Below are 19257 nucleotides of genomic sequence, written 5' to 3'. Positions count from 1 at the left end.
TACAGTAGTGCAGTTAAGATAAGTGAGGGTGTAGATAGTTTCTACAGAGGCTGTATAAAGTGCTAGTGGTTGTGAGTGGTGGTTCAGTCCATGTTATTATTGTGTGTTTGAGGGTACAGTTGTCCATTGTGGGTGTGTGTATGTTCAGTCCATGAGTTTAACGTGGGTCAGATGTCAGGAGGCAGAGTTCAGGAGTCTGACAGCTGTGGGGAAGAAGCTGGTGGTCTTAGTCCGGAGGCTCCTGTGGCGCCTCCCAGAGGGAAGGAGGGTAAAGAGTCCATGTGATGGGTGACTGGGGTCTTTGATGATTTTCCCAGCCCTTTTCAGACACCGCTTCCTGTAGATGTCTTTTATGGCAGGAAGTGGTGCTCCGGCGATGCGCTGGGCAGTTTTCACGACCCTCTGCAACGCCTTCCGGTCCGAGGCAAAGCAGTTCCCGTACCAGACTGTTATACAGTTGGTCAGGATGCTCTCGATGGTGCAGCGATAGAAGTTCACCAGGATGTCTGAGGACAGGTGGTTCTTCCTCAGAGTCCTCAAGAAGAAGAGGCGCTGGTGAGCCTTCTTGACCAGCTTGGAGCAGTTGGTCGTCTAGGTGAGATCCTCGGAGATGTGGACTCCCAGGAACTTGAAGCTGCTCACACGCTCCACAGCCGTCCCCTTAATGTGGATGGGTGGATGTGGGTCAGCATTCCTCCTGTAGTCCACGATGAGCTCCTTGGTCTTCTCGGTGTTAAGCAGCAGGTTGTTTGTCCGTGACACGACCAGTGAGACTAGTGAAATGGGTGCTGTATTCCAAACACAGCCATTTCTGTGACCATATGCAGACATCAGATCGATCCAAGAGTAAAAAAACTGATCAAGTGAGTGTTCATAGCAGCCCAAGCTGTGAACTCACAGGGATCAGTGCACACACACACACACACACACACACACACACTCACACGCGGTCATTTGAGTTTAACATGTGCGCTCAGCGCTGGATCAGAAGAATCGTATCTGTGTCTTTCAAAGGGACTCTGTTGAAGGTTAGTCAGTCACTCTGCGGAGCATGAACCAGGGACGACCAAAATAGCATCTCTCTATTATCTAAACAAAATTATTTAGATAATATTATATTAATATTTACCAGTGGTAAATAATAATAGTGGTAAATAATAATAATATTATTTACCACTGACAGATTTACCAGAAGTCCTGCTCGGTGTATCTCTGTATCCTTTGGGTTTGTTAGTGATGTGTCGGTCGCGAACAAAATGGCTCTTAGAGCCGGATCTTTGACGTGAACAACGCGAGCCGGCTCCTTATCGCGAACCGTGGGGTTTTTTTTCTTTCTCTCACCCTCTCTCTCTCTCGCACTTTTTTTCCGCTTCACTCTGCACGCGACCCTTGTGTTTTGCGCTGGGAAGAGGGGGGAAGGGCGGTAGTTACACTTGCAGTAGCGCAGGAACAGAGCGGGAGGGAGAGACAGAGAAAGAGAGCCAGGGAAACAACGTCACATTAGAAAGGTATAGTAATCATCCACAACTATTTTCAGTTGCAGATGATAAAGGATTCAGAAAGTTTATTCATGCAGGCCCATATGACAGAGAATATGCATCTTCTTTTTGTTTTCATATTTTAATTTATATTTAATTGCATTGTGGTTTGCAGTGTTTTGTGTTGTTTCACTTTAAATTTGTTTAAAAGGAAAAAGCTGAAAATTTAAATAGTTAAAAGTTGTGTTGAATAGTTGGTTTTTGTATTATATTGTGGCGTGTTGGGGAGCAGCTAGTTCTCTCCCATTATCAATCAATCAATCAATCAATCAATCTTTATTTATAAAGCACTTTTCATACAGAAAAAATGTAGCACAAAGTGCTTTACATAGTTAAAAGCAGCCCACCCCACCCTCCAACTCACTCCCCACACTCTCAATACACATATATCCCCCCACCCCCACCCACACACACATACACACACGCGCACACTTAAAGAGTAAAAATTGGGCTGGGCTCGCATGAGCCAAGTGAGGAAACATTATAACAGAGAGCCGTCTGCACCGGGAGCCGGTCACAGACCGCAGCCTCCGGGCTGGGCACACAGCAGGAGGGAGGCCAAGGAGCCCCCCAACCAGGCTGAGAGGACCCCAGAGACCAGCAGCCACGGTCAATAACAGCCCCGGTGCAGAGAGCGCCCTCCGAGGAAACACTGGAGATATGACGCAATACGATATATACAGGGTAAAATGATAAAATAAATAAGAACAGGATACAATATAAATATAAATATAAATAGAGTAAGAAGATTAAAAAATGAATAAGAATAAAATCAAAAAATATTAGGTAAATCCTAAATTAATAATAGAATAACAGGATAGAATAAATAAGCATAAAAAATAAATAAACGCTAAGTAAAAGCTAAATTAAAAAGGTGGGTCTTGAGCCTGTTCTTAAAAACATGTACGTTCTCTGCGGCCCTGAGCTCCTCCGGCAGGCTGTTCCACAGACGAGGACCATACCACTGAAAAGCTGCCTCTCCGTGAGTATGTGTCCTGACTTTAGGGACAATCAAAAGGCCAGTGCCAGAGGACCTCAGGGTCCGTATGGTAAAAGCAGATCTGAGAGATAAGAAGGCCCAAGACCATTAAGACATTTAAAAACCAATAAAAGAACTTTAAAATCGATCCTGAAACACACGGGGAGCCAGTGCAGCGATTCTAAAACCGGTGTAATGTGGGCCCGCCCTCTGGTCTTCGTCAGCACACGAGCTGCCGAGTTTTGCAAGAGTTGTAAAGTTGAAATATTCTTCTTAGGAAGACCAGAGAGCAGGGCATTACAGTAATCAATGCGACTGGTAATAAAAGCATGCATCAGCATCTCCGTGTTGGCCCGAGAGAGAATAGGGCGGACTCTGGCTATATTTTTTAGATGATAAAATCCAATTTTGGTTACATGTTTAACATGTGGGATAAAACCAAGCTCAGAGTCAAAAATAACACCCAGGTTTTTCACTTGTAGCGAAGGACATAGTGAAAATGCCTCTAATTTAGACAAGAGTTTCTCTCTCTGAGCCTCAGGACCGACAATTAAAACTTCAGTCTTGTCCTGGTTAAGCTGTAAAAAGTTTTCTGCCATCAAAGATCTTATATCCAAGATACAGTTAAAAAGGGCATCCATTGGTCTGGTGTCATCAGGAGACACGGAGATGTACAGCTGCATGTCATCAGCGTAACTGTGGAAGTTCACTCCATGCCTCCTGATGACACTGCCGAGAGGCAACATATACAAATTAAAAAGTACAGGGCCTAGAACCGACCCTTGAGGCACACCACATGTCATTTCATGGATCTTAGAGGAGCATGTATCCATACTCACCATAAAAGTTCTGTCAGAGAGATAGGAAGTGAACCAGTTGTGTACAGCACCAGAGAGGCCCACCATGTGTTTTAGTCTGTTTAAAAGAATAGCGTGGTCTACTGTATCAAAGGCTGCGCTTAGATCCAGTAGCACCAGGACTGAGAGCTTTTGGGCGTCCCAGTTACATCTAAGATCATTTAAAACCTTTAGGAGAGCAGTCTCTGTGCTGTGGTTCACCCTAAATCCAGACTGGAATATCTCCAGGATCTGTCTATCATTGAGAAAATCAGTAATCTGAGTAAAAACAAGTTTTTCTAAGACTTTACTTAAAAATGGTAAGTTGGATACAGGTCTGTAGTTATTAAAATCATTACAATCCAAATTGCTCTTCTTCAGAAGGGGCTAGATATGTGGTACAGGGTAACTGCGGGGGGGGGGATCTAATGGGGGACTAGATCAGGTGAGGATGTAATGGCCTTGGGACATGTGCTGCTGTTTAAATGTTCTTGTTTTATTGTTTATGGTTACGTTACTTTTAACTGTTATCTTGAATGTTGTGTTTACGCTGTGGTGCAGAGCCACTGACAGTTGTTGTTTTGTAGAGAGAGTGCTGTACCATGAGTGACTTCTGTTGTGCTGTTGTTGAACCTTGAGGCACATTGTAGCACCGGCAAGTGTTTTAATAAAGCGCTCCCCCTACGAGCTTGGGGTTGAATAACAAGTTCAATCTCTCTCTGTGAGCTTCTTTGTTAAGATTCCTCTGCATGCCACAATATGATTTATTTATTACATTTTATGCGGAGTGAATAAATAAAAGTATGTTTACAGTGGCCCCAAGAGACAAAGCACGTACAAACACATTCGAACTCTGAAGCACGTACAAACTCCAAAACACGTAAAAACTCAGAAGCACATAAAAACTCAAAACATGTACAAAACACAACAGAAGTGCTCCAGGTTGCTAGGCGGAGTGTTGAGCTTTTGTTACCTAGTGGCTACACAAGCCAGCAAGTACCAACGACCAGATTTTGTGTGTGGTAGTAACAGGTAAATGAACTTTTTTTTTTTAATTATTTGAATATATATGAGTGCTTGTGTATAAATACACAAGCAATACACATATGCTTTCAATTGTGTAATTTAAGTGATCTAGGTAGCTCTGTTTTGGAAGTTCAGTTACCGCTAGAAATGTGTTTTGGAGTTTGTACATGCTTTGAAATTGTACGTACTTTGTCTCTAGGGGCCACCGCATATATTTATATATAAACATTGATAAATAAAACCACTTTTTTTTTACAATTAATAATTCCTTTTGTGCATAATTTTATATTATTGTTAATAATACATTAAAGCAAAAAAAAAAAAAATCAACCCGAAGAGCCGGTTTGGAGCTGAAAGAGCCGGCTCTTTTTAGTGAGCCGAGCCGAAAGAGCTGGTTCTCTAAAAAGAGCCGGAAATCCCATCACTAGTGTTTGTGTGTTGTGTGGTGTACTATTGTACGATTGCTGTGTGATTTATTACTATTACTGAAGGTCTTCATGGTCTTGATGTATTTGTGTTCTTGATGTTTGTGTGTTCTTGATGTTTGTGTGTTCTTGGTGTTTTTGTGTTCTTCATGTTTGTGTGTTCTTGGTGTTTGTGTGTTCTTGATGTTTGTGTGTTCTTGGTGTTTGTGTGTTCTTGATGGTTTTTTTTTGTTCTTGGTGTTCGTGTGTTCTTGGTGTTTTTGTGTTCATGATGTTTTTGTGTTCTTGGTGTTTGTGTGTTTTTGATGTTTTTTGTGTTCTTAGTGTTTGTGTGTTGTTGGTGTTTGTGTGTTCTTTATGTTTTTGTGTTCTTGGTGTTTTTTTTGGTCTTGGTGTTTTTGTGTTCTTGGTGTTCATGTGTTCTTGCTTTTCGTGTGTTCTTGATGTTTTTTTTGTTCTTAGTGTTTTTGTGTTCTTGGTGATTTTGTGTTCTTGGTGTGTTTGTGTTCTTGATGTTTTTTGTGTTCTTCGTTTTTGTGTTCTTGATGTTTTTGTGTTTGTGATGTTCGTGTGTTCTTGATGTTTTTGTGTTTATGGTGTGTTTGTGTTCTTGATGTTTGTGTGTTCTTGGTGTTTTTGTATTCTTGGTGTTTTTGTGTTCTTGATTTTTTGTGGTCTGGGTGTTTGTTTTTGATGTTTTTTTGTGTTCATGGTGTGTTTGTGTTCTTGATGTTCGTGTGTTCTTGGTGTTTTTGTGTTCATGATGTTTTTGTGTTCTTGGTGTTTGTGTGTTCTTGATGTTTTTGTGTTCTTGGTGTTTGTGTGTTCTTGGTGTGTTTGTGTTCTTGATGTTCTTGATGTTTGTGTGTTCTAGATGTTTTTGTGTTTTTGGTGTTCATGTGTTCTTGGTTTTTGTGTGTTCATGGTGTGTTTGTGTTCTTGATGTTTGTGTGGTCTTGGTGTTTTTGTGTTCTTGGTGTTTTTGTGTTCTTGGTGTATGTGTGTTCTTCAGATTACAGAATGCATGCCCCAAAATGTATTTTGTAACGTATTCCGTTACGTTACTGAATGAGAGTAACGTAGTCTGAATACTTTGGATTGCTTAAGATATTATCATGCTTTTTACAACTACATGGGTGTACTATTGTACTATTGCTGTGTGATTTATTACTATTACTGAAGGTCTTCATGGTCTTGATGTTTTTTGTGTTCTTGATGTTTTTGTGTTCTTGATGTTTTTGTGTTCTTGGTGTTTTTGTGTTCTTGGTGTTTTTGTGTTCTTGATGTTTTTTGTGTTCTTGGTGTTCGTGTGTTGTTGGTGTTTGTTTGTTCTTCATGTTTGTGTGTTCTTCATGTTTTTGTGATCTTGGTGTTTGTGTTTTCTTGATGTTTTTGTGTTCTTGGTGGGTTTTTTTGTTCTTGGTATTTGTGTGTTCTTGGTGTTTTTTGTGTTCTTGGTGTTTTTGTGTTCTTGATGTTTTTTGTGTTCTTGGTGTTTGTGTGTTCTTGGTGTGTTTGTGTTCTTGATGTTTGTGTGTCCTTGGTGTGTTTGTGTTATTGGTGTTTTTGTGTTCTTGGTGTATGTGTGTTCTTCAGATTACAGAATGCATGCCCCAAAATGTATTTTGTAACGTATTCCGTTACGTTACTGAATGAGAGTAACGTATTCTGAATACTTTGGATTACTTAAGATATTATCATGCTTTTTACAACTACATGGGTGTACTATTGTAGTATTGCTGTGTGATTTATCACTATTACTGAAGGTCTTCATGGTCTTGAGGTTTTTTGTGTTCTTGATGTTTGTGTGTTCTTGGTGTTTGTATGTTCTTGATGTTTTTGTGTTCTTGGTGTTTTTGTGTTCTTGGTGTTTTTGTGTTCTTGATGTTTGTGTGTTCTTGGTGTTTGTGTGTTCTTGGTGTTTATGTGTTCTTGGTGTTGGTGTTTTCTTGATGTTTTTTGTGTTGTTGGTGTTTGTGTGTTGTTGGTGTTTGTGTGTTGTTGGTGTTTGTGTGTTCTTTATGTTTTTGTGTTCTTGGTGATTTTGTGTTCTTGGTGTGTTTGTGTTCTTGATGTTTTTTGTGTCCTTGATGTTTTTGTGTTTGTGATGTTCGTGTGTTCTTGATGTTTTTGTGTTCATGGTGTGTTTGTGTTCTTGATGTTTGTGTGTTCTTGGTGTTTTTGTGTTCTTGGTGTTTTTGTGTTCTTGATTTTTTGTGGTCTGTGTGTTTGTTTTTGATGTTTTTTTGTGTTCTTGGTGTTTTTGTGTTCTTGATGTTTGTGGGTTCTTGGTGTTTGTGTGTTCTTGGTGTGTTGTGTTCTTGATGTTCTTGATGTTTGTGTGTTCTTGATGTTTTTGTGTTTTTGGTGTTCATGTGTTCTTGGTTTTTGTGTGTTCATGGTGTGTTTGTGTTCTTGATATTTGTGTGTTCTTGGTGTTTTTGTGTTCTTGGTATATGTGTGTTCTTCAGATTACAGAATGCATGCCCCAAAATGTATTTTGTAACGTATTCCGTTACGTTACTGAATGAGAGTAACGTAGTCTGAATACTTTGGATTACTTAAGATATTATCATGCTTTTTACAACTACATGGGTGTACTATAGTACTATTGCTGTGTGATTTATTACTATTACTGAAGGTCTTCATGGTCTTGATGTTTTTTGTGTTCTTGGTGTTTGTGTGTTCTTGGTGTTTTTGTGTTCTTGATGTTTTTTGTGTTCTTGGTGTTCGTGTGTTGTTGGTGTTTGTTTGTTCTTCATGTTTGTGTGTTCTTCATGTTTTTGTGATCTTGGTGTTTGTGTTTTCTTGATGTTTTTGTGTTCTTGGTGGGTTTTTTTGTTCTTGGTGTTTGTGTGTTCTTGGTGTTCAATTCTTCTTGGTGTTCGTGTGTTCTTGGAGTTTTTGTGTACTTGATGTTTTTTGTGTTCTTGGTGTTTGTGTGTTCTTGATGTTTGTGTGTTCTTGATGTTTTTTTGTTCTTGGTGTTTGTGTGTTCTTGATGTTTTTTTTTGTTCTTGGTGTTTGTGTGTTCTTGATGGTTTTTTTTGTTCTTGGTGTTTGTGTGTTCTTGGTTTTCATGTGTTCTTGGTGTTTGTGTGTTCTTTGTGTTTTTGTGTTCTTGGTGTTTGTGCGTTCTTGATGTTTTTGTGTTCTTGGTGTTTGTGTGTTCTTGATGTTTTTTGTGTTCTTGGTGTTTTTGTGATCTTGATGCTTTTTGTGTTCTTGGTGTTTTTGTGTTCTTGGTTTTTGTGTGTTCTTGGTGTTTATGTGTTCTTGGTGTTTTTATGTTCTTGGTGTTTGTGTGTTGTAAATGTTTTTTGTGGTCTTGATGTTTGTGTGTTTTTGGTGTTTTTGTGATCTTGATTTTTTTTGTGCCCTTGGTGTTTTTGTGTTCTTGATGCTTATGTGTTCTTGATTTTTTTATGTTCTTGGTGTTTTTGTGTTCTTGGTGTTTTTGTGTTCTTTATGTTTTTGTGTTCTTGATGTTTGTGTTCTTGATGTTTTTTTTGTTCTTCGTGTTTTTGTGTTCTTGGTGTTTTTGTGTTCTTTATGTTTTTGTCTTCTTGATGTTTGTGTTTTCTTGATGTTTTTTTATGTTCTTGGTGCTTTTGTGTTTTTTATGTTTGTCTGTTCTTGGTGTTTTTGTGTTCTTTATGCTTTTGTTTTCTTGATGTTTTTCTGTTCTTGATGTTTTTGTGTTCTTGATGTTTGTGTGTTGTTTCTTTTGGGTCGAAAATTGGTCGACGCATCGGGCAGTGGACGACCCGAGGGCTTTTCTCCACTGCCGTCATTAAGGGTTACTGATCATCTTCGCCCTGATTCAGTCGATACTGAGGTTCACTTGCTGTTTCCGTAGCATTTGGAGTTTTTACAGGGTGGGGTTGCTAGCCCCACGCCCAACCCTCCTCCTTTCTCATCCGGGCTTGGGACCGGCAATGGCGTCGAACATTTATGGACGATCTGAGAACTGTCGACATTGCCTGTGACGAAGCTGAAACAGTCGCTGCTGACCGACATTGATGGAGATCACTAGCTGCCCGATGCGCCGCCCGGCGTAGGAGGAACTAAGTCTAAGTAGTAAGTAAGTAAGATATTTGTGTGTTCTTGATGTTTTTTGTGTTCTTGGTGTTTGTGTGTTCTTGATGTTTTTTGTGTTCTTGGTGTTTTTGTGTTCTTGGTGTTTTGTGTTCTTGGTGTTTGTGTGTTCTTGATGTCTTTGTGTTCTTTTTTTTATGCTGTTGATGTTTGTGTGTTCTTGATGTTTTTTTTGTTCTTCGTGTATTTGTGTTCTTTATTTTTTGTGGTCTGGGTGTTTGTGTTCTTGATGTTTTTTGTGTTCTTCGTGTTTTTGTGTTCTTGATGTTTGTGTGTTTTTGATGTTCGTGTGTTCATGGTGTGTTTGTGTGTTCTTGATGTTTTTTGTGTTCTTGGTGTTTTTGTGTTCTTGGTGTTTTTGTGTTCTTTATGTTTTTGTGTTCTTGATGTTTGTGTTTTCTTGATGTTTTTTTGTGTTCTTGGTGTGTTTGTGTTCTTGATGTTTGTGTTCTTGGTGTGTTTGTGTTCTTGATGCTTGTGTGTTCTTGATGTTTTTGTGTTCTTGATGTTTGTGTGTTCTTGGTGTTTGTGTGTTCTTGGTGTGTTTGTGTTCTTGATGTTTTTTGTGTTCTTGGTGTTTTTTCTTCAGATTACAGAATGCATGCCCCAAAATGTATTTTGTAACGTATTCCGTTACGTTACTGAATGAGAGTAACGTATTCTTAATACTTTCGATAACTTAATATATTATCATGCTTTTTACAACTACTTGGGTGTACTATTGTACTATTGCTATGTGATTTATTACTATTACTATTACTATTTTGTGTTCTTGGTGTTTTTGTGTTCTTGGTGTTTTTGTGTTCTTTATGTTTTTGTGTTCTTGATGTTTGTGTTTTCTTGATGTTTTTTGTGTTCTTGGTGTGTTTGTGTTCTTGGTGTTCGTGTGCCCTTGGTGTTTTTGTGTTCTTGATGCTTATGTGTTCTTGATTTTTTTTATGTTCTTGGTGTTTTTGTGTTCTTGGTGTTTGTGTGTTCTTTATGTTTTTGTGTTCTTGATGTTTGTGTGTTCTTGATGTTTTTTTTGTTCTTCGTGTTTTTGTGTTCTTGGTGTTTTTGTGTTCTTTATGTTTTTGTCTTCTTGATGTTTGTGTTTTCTTGATGTTTTTTTATGTTCTTGGTGCTTTTGTGTTTTTGATGTTTGTCTGTTCTTGGTGTTTTTGTTTTCTTGATGTTTTTCTGTTCTTGATGTTTTTGTGTTCTTGATGTTTGTGTGTTGTTTCTTTTGGGTCGAAAATTGGTCGACGCATCGGGCAGTGGACGACCCGAGGGCTTTTCTCCACTGCCGTCATTAAGGGTTACCGATCATCTTCGCCCTGATTCAGTCGATACTGAGGTTCACTTGCTGTTTCCGTAGCATTTGGAGTTTTTACAGGGTGGGGTTGCTAGCCCCACGCCCAACCCTCCTCCTTTCTCATCCGGAATAACTTATGTCGATTTAAAAATCTTTTTTTTTCCTTTTTTGTAATCGTAATTGATTTTGCACATTCCCATCTGATTAACCAATTCCCCCCCCCCCCCCCCCTTTTTTTTTTTTCTTTAAATCAAACCTGGACAGCACCAGAACTTTTTGTCTGGGATTAGATCAGGTTTGGTCTGGATTTAGTCCCGTTTTGAGCTGAACTATTTAAAAAATTTATTTTTGAACTTTGTAGATCAATGCGGAGTTCACCCGAATCACCACAGTTCCACTGCTGTCCACATTCATGAGCAGTCTTGACCAGTACTCTGACCAGTTGATGAAGATTCTATGAAAAAAAAGGAGGGGAAACAGCGCGGCGGATCACAGCAGCGTTGTCTGCAATTTCACAGGTATTCTGTCTTGTTAAAATGTTCTGTAACTAATAGATTAGTTGCAGGTTGATCTCAGGTCTGGTTATTAACCTGTATTTTTAACTTTCTTGGGTCATTTCATGCTTGTTCTCTCCTGCGTTATACTTTTCATCTCGCTTTTGGCTTATATTCTGGATTTGGTCCTGACACAAAGCAGAACTAAGTAACTCATGCCCCTAGAGGCCATAAGTGCCGCTGCTGGCATTGTAGCTTTTTTCTTTTCTTTTTTTTGTTACTCATTAATTGTCCAAAGGAATAATTAGCTACACTGAGAAAAGACAAAGGCAGACAACATTTCACATTTCGCCACAACTCAGTGACACAATAGATTATTTTTTTTCACTCTTGGTATAAATACTGCAAATGTGGTGGTAGCCCGCATACCTCATATTAACGTGACAGTGTGTAGTTTTTGTCATTAATTTTTGGAAATCTCTATCAAAATGTTTTTGATTCCTTTGAACAGCACTCCTATGCAACAACACTTTTCTTCCTTCTTTCGGGTGGTACACCACACTAAAGCTGCATTTTCCACGACCCAATGTATCGCAATCAGTGTAATTGGACTCATAACTTATAATCTTTATGGGTATGAATTGGTAAGCTTCTCATTCTCTAACACAAAATACTACTTGCTTGCAAAAAGCATGTTTAAAATTTACTTAGAAACAATTATGAATTGGTTAAACAACAATAAAAATTGACTTAAGTTCTGTGGGGGTCTCTAAAAACTTCAAAAAAGTAATTGCGCTGCATGTGTTGTTTTGTTTAGAGTTCCCGAATCGAAGTGAAGCGTGAATGCATCCTTAAAGCTGTGATTATATACCTGAATGAGAACCCTGAAAATCTCATCAAAGAGTACATGGTAAGTTTATTTTTAAAGGGATATTCCACCCCTCAGTAAAATTTTGACTGTCATAATTCCCAGAGTTTTGTAAGTTGAAAAATGTATTTTCTAAACAGGCCCCAGGCATTCTCCTGATCTGGCAGCAATCAGTTTTCTTTAAATTAGCTTACAACAATAAAGTGCATGGGAAATACTAGGATTTTGTTTCCATTCACTTACATTGTTTTATGCGAAACTAAAGAAAATGACCCTGGTCAGCAGAATATTGATAATATTATTAATGCATACTCCTTCTGCCCTCTGTCCATGTTTCATGTATCTTCTTCTTGGTCTTTATTTGATAGTCTTAAATCCACATTTTTCTTTGGTCTGTTCTCCTCAGTCTCATTCAGGGATATGTGTAATTAGGGTAGTGTGGACCATTTTAACTAAAATGGAGTGAATAGATAGATGATGCGATGACCAAAATACAACTGATTTAAAATATTTCTGTCCTTTTCAGGCTTTCAACGTGATGGAAGCTGAAGAGCTCGAGAGGATGGATTTGGGTGTTTATAAAATAATCCATGAAGGAGCACAGCCTGATGACTCCCTTGAAGATGTTGGCATCATTATCGAGAGATGCACCGTCTTGCAGGATCTTCACGATGTGGCGAGCGGGTGTGCACTTTTGTTTGGGCTAATTTACTGCCTCAATCTGAGTTACCCAAAGCCACTTCGCTACACATTTGAGTTCTTCCAGAAGGTGCTCATGGGACTGGAAGACAAAAAACTGTCTAACAAAATACAAGTGCTGAAGAACAAACTCTGCCAAAAGGAGACGCAATGACTCTTCTAGATCAAAATGTCCCCCAAAATAAGTGCTCTGTTTCACTGTTTAAAAGTTTATAAATTGTATATATGTTGATCCTTGTTTGTAAATATTTTGTCATAGCTTTTAATATTTAAGAGATTTACTGAATGCTTTTTTTTTTTTTTTTTTTTTTTGATTGTGGAAAAGAAAACATAATTCAGAAACTGAGTTTTTTGAACTGGGGACAAAATTACCCAGATGGATATATTTTCTTGTTTCACAACATTTTCTTTAGTTTGAGTTGCTGTGGTAATTCTGCAGACTGTAGCCATTGCAGACCTACAACTGTACTACACTGCACTGTCACTTAGTTGAAACTGGAAAGTTGTTTCAGATGTTTACATTTTATTTTACACACCATTTAATGTTGCATTATGCAGTGTTGTTTCCCTGTTTAAGCTTTGCCTCATTGAAGGCTTTTGTTCAAGTTGTTAAAGCAACACAATTTATTTTGTATTTACACTTCATATTAGTTCTCGTGTACCAGGTTTCCATTGCAGGTCAAAGATCTTGAGTGTTATAAATGTTAAAGTGTATGTGCAAACAAATGTGAAAAGGTTCTAAGGTTGTCACCTGTACTCAAGTTAAGTACTGGATTTTTGGTCTTAGCATTTAATTAAGAATATTTTGAGATTTGCTATACGCATTTTTTATTGTAAAATTTATTATATAATAGAAAACTTAAAATTCTGAATCAGATTTTTGTAACTGGGGACTAAATCGTTTTTACCTTTTTGTGTCACTTAAATATTTTCTGTAATTGCATTACATACAGTGATTTAAGTGATTTACAATGTCACTTTGTTGAAACTCGGAAAGTTATTTCCAATGTTTAAATTTTGTTCATGAACTTTAAGCATTTAATATTGCCTTATGCGGTGTTGTTCCCTGTAGAAGCTTTGCCTTGTCAAGGCTCACAGTAAATAAAGTTGTTGATGCAGCACCCTTTTTTTGCATTTACACTTTATGTAAGCTTTGGCGTAAGAGTTTTCTATTGAAGTGCAAGGATCTTGAATGTTATAAATGGTAACGTGTGAGCAAGTGTAAAAAGGTTCTTGAGTTGTCACCTGTACTCTGTAGTTAAGTGTCAGACCTTTGCTGAAGACCTCTGAAAGGTCCAAACACCTAATTACAATGTATAGATGACAACTCAGGAACCTTTCTAGACTTGTTTTGTTGATACCTAAACATTTAGCATATAGATGAAACTATTAATTAAATCATAATTAATCAAATCAATTAGGTCCAAAACGCAATCTAAATGGTGCCATTAAATTCAAATTAATATTGTCAATTGAACCTAAAGCAATACAGTTAGTAAAATGAACAAAGTGTTTAAATTCTAATTAATGGTGTTAAATAGTAACAATGAAAGGAAAGCTGTTGCTTTTATACAACAATTTCACTTCTGATATACATCACCATTGAAATTGCAGATAACAACCATATTGATTTATGTTTAATTGACCAGGTTTTGTGGAAAAGATTGCCTCAACTTTGTCAATTAAATCCAACATTTTATTTCTTAGAGTGTGGAGGCTAAACTTACACCCCAGCCCAGGGGAAACCGGTGTGCAACACAAGGAAAATTAAAAAAAAGAAAAGAAAGGAAAGTGCCCCCACACTCCCTGCTCTCAAGGAAGACGAACCAAAAACTGCCACAGATTTACAACAACCAGTCAGTTTATTAAGTCCCAAAAGGTAGCGGGCGTCAGGGTGAGCATGGCCAAAACAACAAACAAAACTCTCTAGAAATGAAGTGCAACTGGCTTACTTACACGGAAAAACCCCCACCTGCCTCCCTAACCAAAAACAGGAGAAAAGGTTCCAAAAGAAAATGGCTTCTCACCTCTAAATCTACTGAGTAAAAGTATTTACAACTATTTACAACAAAACTATTTACAACACAGCAAAAGCTTCTCATTCCAGAATACAGATTCATATGCAGCCACATGCACAGTTCGTTGGGAACAGGAAGTAGTTGTGAGGCGTGTCCCGGTTCAGAAGGGTCCTCATTTATAGCCGGCCTCTCCCAGTCCTCCATCAATGGTCAGCCTACACCCAAAACCCACATAACATCAATGACACAGGACACAAACTATGCCGCCCTCTGGTGTGGCCGACAAAGTGCAAAACATCCATAACACTGAATCATAATATACCCCCCTATCCAAGATCAAACTTTTCGTCCTCAACGGGAAGTTTGATTCATGATCTAGACAGCGCATCAGCCATGACATTATCTAAGCCCTTCTTTTAACAGATTTCAATGTTAAAGTCTTGGAGGAGTAAAGACCAGAGCATGAGCCATTGGTTGCTGTTCTGCATCTGAGATAAGAACACGAGGGGGTTATGGTTGGAAAATACAATGGTTAGTAGAGGATTGGACCCAAGGTACACTTCGAAATGCTGCAAGGCGAGCAGCAAAGCTCTAAGCCTCCTTTTCAATCATGCTATAATGTAGCTGGTGTTTTATGAATTAAAAAAAAAACAAAAAAACAGACAGGATGATCAACGCCATGTTCATCCTCCTACAGGAGCATGGCGCCAGCCCCCAAAGCGCTGGCGTCCACCTCGAGCTTGAATGAACATGTAGAGTCAGGGTCAGTAAGTACAGGATCAAACCCGAGGAAACTGACATGTCTCTGACCACACGAACAGTGACTTAGGACTGGCAAGGCTGGTAAACGGGGTTACTACCTCAGAGAAGTTTTTGCAGAAACTACGGTAGTAACCGGCCATGCCTAAAAAACAATGCAGCTCTCAATGCATTTGAGGAGCTGGGAAGTCTAATATTGCCCGCACTTTCGCGGCAAAAGGGAGGACTCAATTCAGTTCAATTCAATTCAAATTTATTTATATAGCGCCAAATCACAACAAAAGGCGCCTCAAGGCGCTTCATAGATACAGAGAAAAACCCAACAATCATATGACCCCCTATAAGCAAGCACTTTGGCGACAGTGGGAAGGAAAAACTCCCTTTTAACAGGAAGAAACCTCCGGCAGAACCAGGCTCAGGGAGGGGCGGCCATCTGCTGTGACCGGTTGGGGTGAGAGAAGGAAGACAGGATAAAAGACATGCTGTGGAAGAGAGACAGAGGTTGATAACAGATATGATTCAATGCAGAGAGGTCTATTAATACATAGTGAGTGAGAAAGGTGACTGGAAAGGAAAAACTCAATGCATCGTGGGAATCCCCCGGCAGCCTACGTCTATTGCAGCATAACTAAGGGAGGATTCAGGGTCACCTGGTCCAGCCCTAACTATATGCTTTAGCAAAAAGGAAAGCTTGAAGCCTAATCTTGAAAGTAGAGATAGTGTCTGTCTCCCGAATCCAAACTGGAAGCTGGTTCCACAGAAGAGGGGCCTGAAAACTGAAGGCTCTCCCTCCCATTCTACTTTTAAATACTCTAGGAACAACAAGTAGGCCTGCAGAGCGAGAGCGAAGTGCTCTAATAGGGTGATATGGTACTACAAGGTCATTAAGATAAGATGGGGCCTGATTATTTAAGATCTTGTATGTGAGGAGCAGGATTTTGAATTCAATTCTGGATTTAACAGGAAGCCAATGAAGGGAAGCCAAAACAGGAGAAATATGCTCTCTCTTTCTAGTCCCTGTCAGGACTCTTGCTGCAGCATTTTGGATTAACTGAATGCTTTTCAGCGAGTTTTTAGGACATCCTGATAATAATGAATTACAGTAGTCCAGCCTGGAAATAATAAATGCATGATCTAGTTTTTCAGCGTCACTAAGAGACAGGATATTTCTAACTTTAGAGATGTTGCGCAAATGGAAGAACGCAGTCTTACATATTTGTTTAATATGTGCGTTGAAGGACATATCCTGGTCAAAAATGACTCCAAGGTTCCTCACAGCATTACTGGAGGCCAAGGTAATGCCATCCAGAGTAAGAATCTGGTTAGATACCATATTTCTAAGCTTTTCAGGGCCGAGTACAATAATCTCAGTTTTATCTGAAGTAAGAAGCAGAAAGTTAGCGGCCATCCAGGTCTTTATGTCTTTAAGACATTTCTGCAGTTTAACAAATTGGCCTGTGTTGTCTGGCTTCATGGACAGATAGAGCTGGGTGTCATCTGCATAGCAGTGAAAATGTATACTATGTCTTCTAATGATGCTGCCTAAGGGAAGCATGTATAATGTAAACAGAATTGGTCCTAGCACTGAACCCTGTGGAACTCAATAATTAACCTCAGTGTGTGAAGAGGACTCTCCATTTACATGCACAAATTGGAGTCTGTTAGATAGATATGATACAAACCACTGCAGTGCAGTACCTGTAATACCTACAGCATGTTCTAATCGCTCTAATAGGATATTATGATCGACAGTATCGAACACTGCACTGTGGTCTAGCAGGACAAGCACAGAGATGAGTCCACTATCTGAGGCCATAAGAAGATGGTAAATGGTAAATGGCCTGTATTTATATAGCGCTTTTACTAGTCCCTAAGGACCCCAAAGCGCTTTACATATCCAGTCATCCACCCATTCACACACACATTCACACACTGGTGATGGCAAGCTACATTGTAGCCACAGCTGACCACCACCAGTAGGCAACGGGTGAAGTGTCTTGCCCAAGGACACAACGACCGAGACTGTCCGAGCCGGGGCTCGAACCGGCAACCTTCCGATTACAAGATCATTTGTAACCTTCACTAAAGCTGTTTCTGTGCTGTGATGAGCTCTGAAACCTGACTGAAACTCTTCAAATAAGCCATTCCTCTGCAGATGATCTGTTAGCTGTTTGACAACTACTCTTTCAAGGATTTTTGATATGAAAGGAAGGTTGGAGATTGGCCTATAATTAGCTAAGACTGCTGGGTCTAGAGGTGGCTTTTTGAGTAAAGGTTTAACTACAGCCAGCTTGAAGGCCTGTGGTACATAGCCAATTATTAGAGATAGGTTGATCATGATCGAAGAATTAATTAATGGCAGGACTTCTTTGAGCAGTTTTGTAGGAATGGGGTCTAAAAGACACGTTGATGGTTTGGAGGAAGTAATTATTGAAGTTACTCAGAAAGATCAATTGGAGAAAAAGAGTCTAACTTAACATCAATGGTACTAAGAGTAGCTGTAGATAATATTACATCTGTGGGATGATTATTGGTAATTTTTTCTCTAATGATAAAAATTTTATTTGTGAAGAAGTTCATGAAGTCATTACTAGTTAACTTTAAAGGGATGGTTGGCTCAGTAGAGCTCTGACTTTTTGTCAGCCTGGCTACAGAGCTGAAGAGAAACCTGGGGTTGTTCTTATTTTCTTCAATCAGTGATGAATAGCAAGATGTTCTGGCTTTGCGGAGGGCTTTCTTATAAAGCAGCAAACTATTTCTCCAGGCTAAATGATGATCCTCTAAATTCGTGACACGCCATTTCCTCTCCAGATTACGAGTCAACTGCTTTAGGCTACGTGTTTGAGAATTATACCACGGAGTCAGGTACTTCTGATTAGAGACCTTAGTTTTCACTGGAGCTACAGTATCCAGAGTCGTACGTAGTGAGGAGGTGAAATTATTAACAAGATAATCGACCTCTGTTGGAGTAGCGTTCAGATAGCTGCTCTGCTCTGTGTTGGAACAGGGCATTGAAGATGATAACAGTGGGCGGATTATATTCTTAAACTTAGTTACAGCGCTTTCAGAAAGACATCTACTGTGGTGAAGTCTACTCTCCAATTCTGTGTAATCCATTATTGTAAATGTAAATGTTATCAGGAAATGATCAGACAGGAGAGGGTTTGCAGGAAACACTGTTAAATGTTCAGTTTCTATGCCATATGTTAAAACAAGATCTAGAGTGTGATTAAAGTGGTGGGTGGGTTCTTTTACATTTTGAGAGAAACCAATTGAGTCTAATAACAGATTAAATGCCATGTTGAGGCTGTCATTTTTAGCGTCTACATGGATGTTAAAATTACCCACAATAATTATTTTATCTGAGCTCAGAACTAAATTAGATATAAAGTCTGAGAAATCAGACAGAAACTCTGTGTAAGGCCCAGGTGGACGATAGATGATAACAAGTAAGACTGGTTTCTGAGTTTCACAGCTGGGGTGGACAATGTTAAGCATCAGGCTTTCAAATGAATTAAAAGTCTGTCTTGGTCTTTCATTAATTAATAGGCTGGTGTGAAAAATTGCTGCCACACCGCCCCCTCGGCCTGTGCTAGTTAGAATGACTCGGGGGTGTTGATTCATTTAAACTAACATAATCATCCTGCTGCAACCAGGTTCCTGTAAGGCAGAGTAAATCAATTTGTTGATCAATTATTAAGTCATGTACTAACAGAGACTTGGAGGAGAGAGACCTAATATTTAATAATCCACATTTCACTGTTTTACTCTTTGGTTCAGATGTGGATACTGTATTGTTCTTTCTTTGTAATTGTTTATTTTTAAGTTGTTTGTTGCTGGTTTTTAGTTTGTTTTTTGTCCTTTTTTGACAGTCTCTATGGAGATGGGTTTTTTTTGGGGGGGGGGTGTAGCAGGAGGAGAGAAGCTGCAGAGAGGCGTGCAAGACTGCAACTCTGCTTCCTGGTCCCAACTCTGTGTCGCGGGGTCCTCTTTTAATCCTCTCCCGGACAACAAACACAGGCGTAGTCGGTAAGGTCTTTTAGTGTGGATAATTTATTTAGCCGGCCTCCCCAGTGCACAGAAAATTATTTACAGCAAATAGAATTAACTTGGGTCAGTGTCAACAAAACGTCTGTATACCCGACCCAGCCTGCATGTTACCCTCCTTGTAACAGCTCACTGGACTCTCTCTCCCACCCCGTATGACCTGTCTCTTATATCCC

At 39.2% G+C, this 19257-nt stretch overlaps 1 pseudogene; it reads left to right on the top strand.

Moving 5' to 3' along the window:
* The first annotated feature begins 965 nt into the window (after nt 1–965).
* On the top strand, nt 966–12411 carry LOC146628492 (uncharacterized; annotated as a pseudogene).
* The last annotated feature ends 6846 nt before the right edge of the window (nt 12412–19257 follow it).

The sequence above is a fragment of the Diplotaxodon limnothrissa genome, linkage group LG7, assembly GCF_057381915.1.
Source record: "Diplotaxodon limnothrissa isolate DT_005_m linkage group LG7, D_limnothrissa_male_GT1.1, whole genome shotgun sequence".
Taxonomy (NCBI): domain Eukaryota; kingdom Metazoa; phylum Chordata; class Actinopteri; order Cichliformes; family Cichlidae; genus Diplotaxodon; species Diplotaxodon limnothrissa.
The sequence above is the reverse complement of the archived record's forward strand: the minus strand, read 5'-3'. Positions and strand labels throughout refer to the sequence as shown.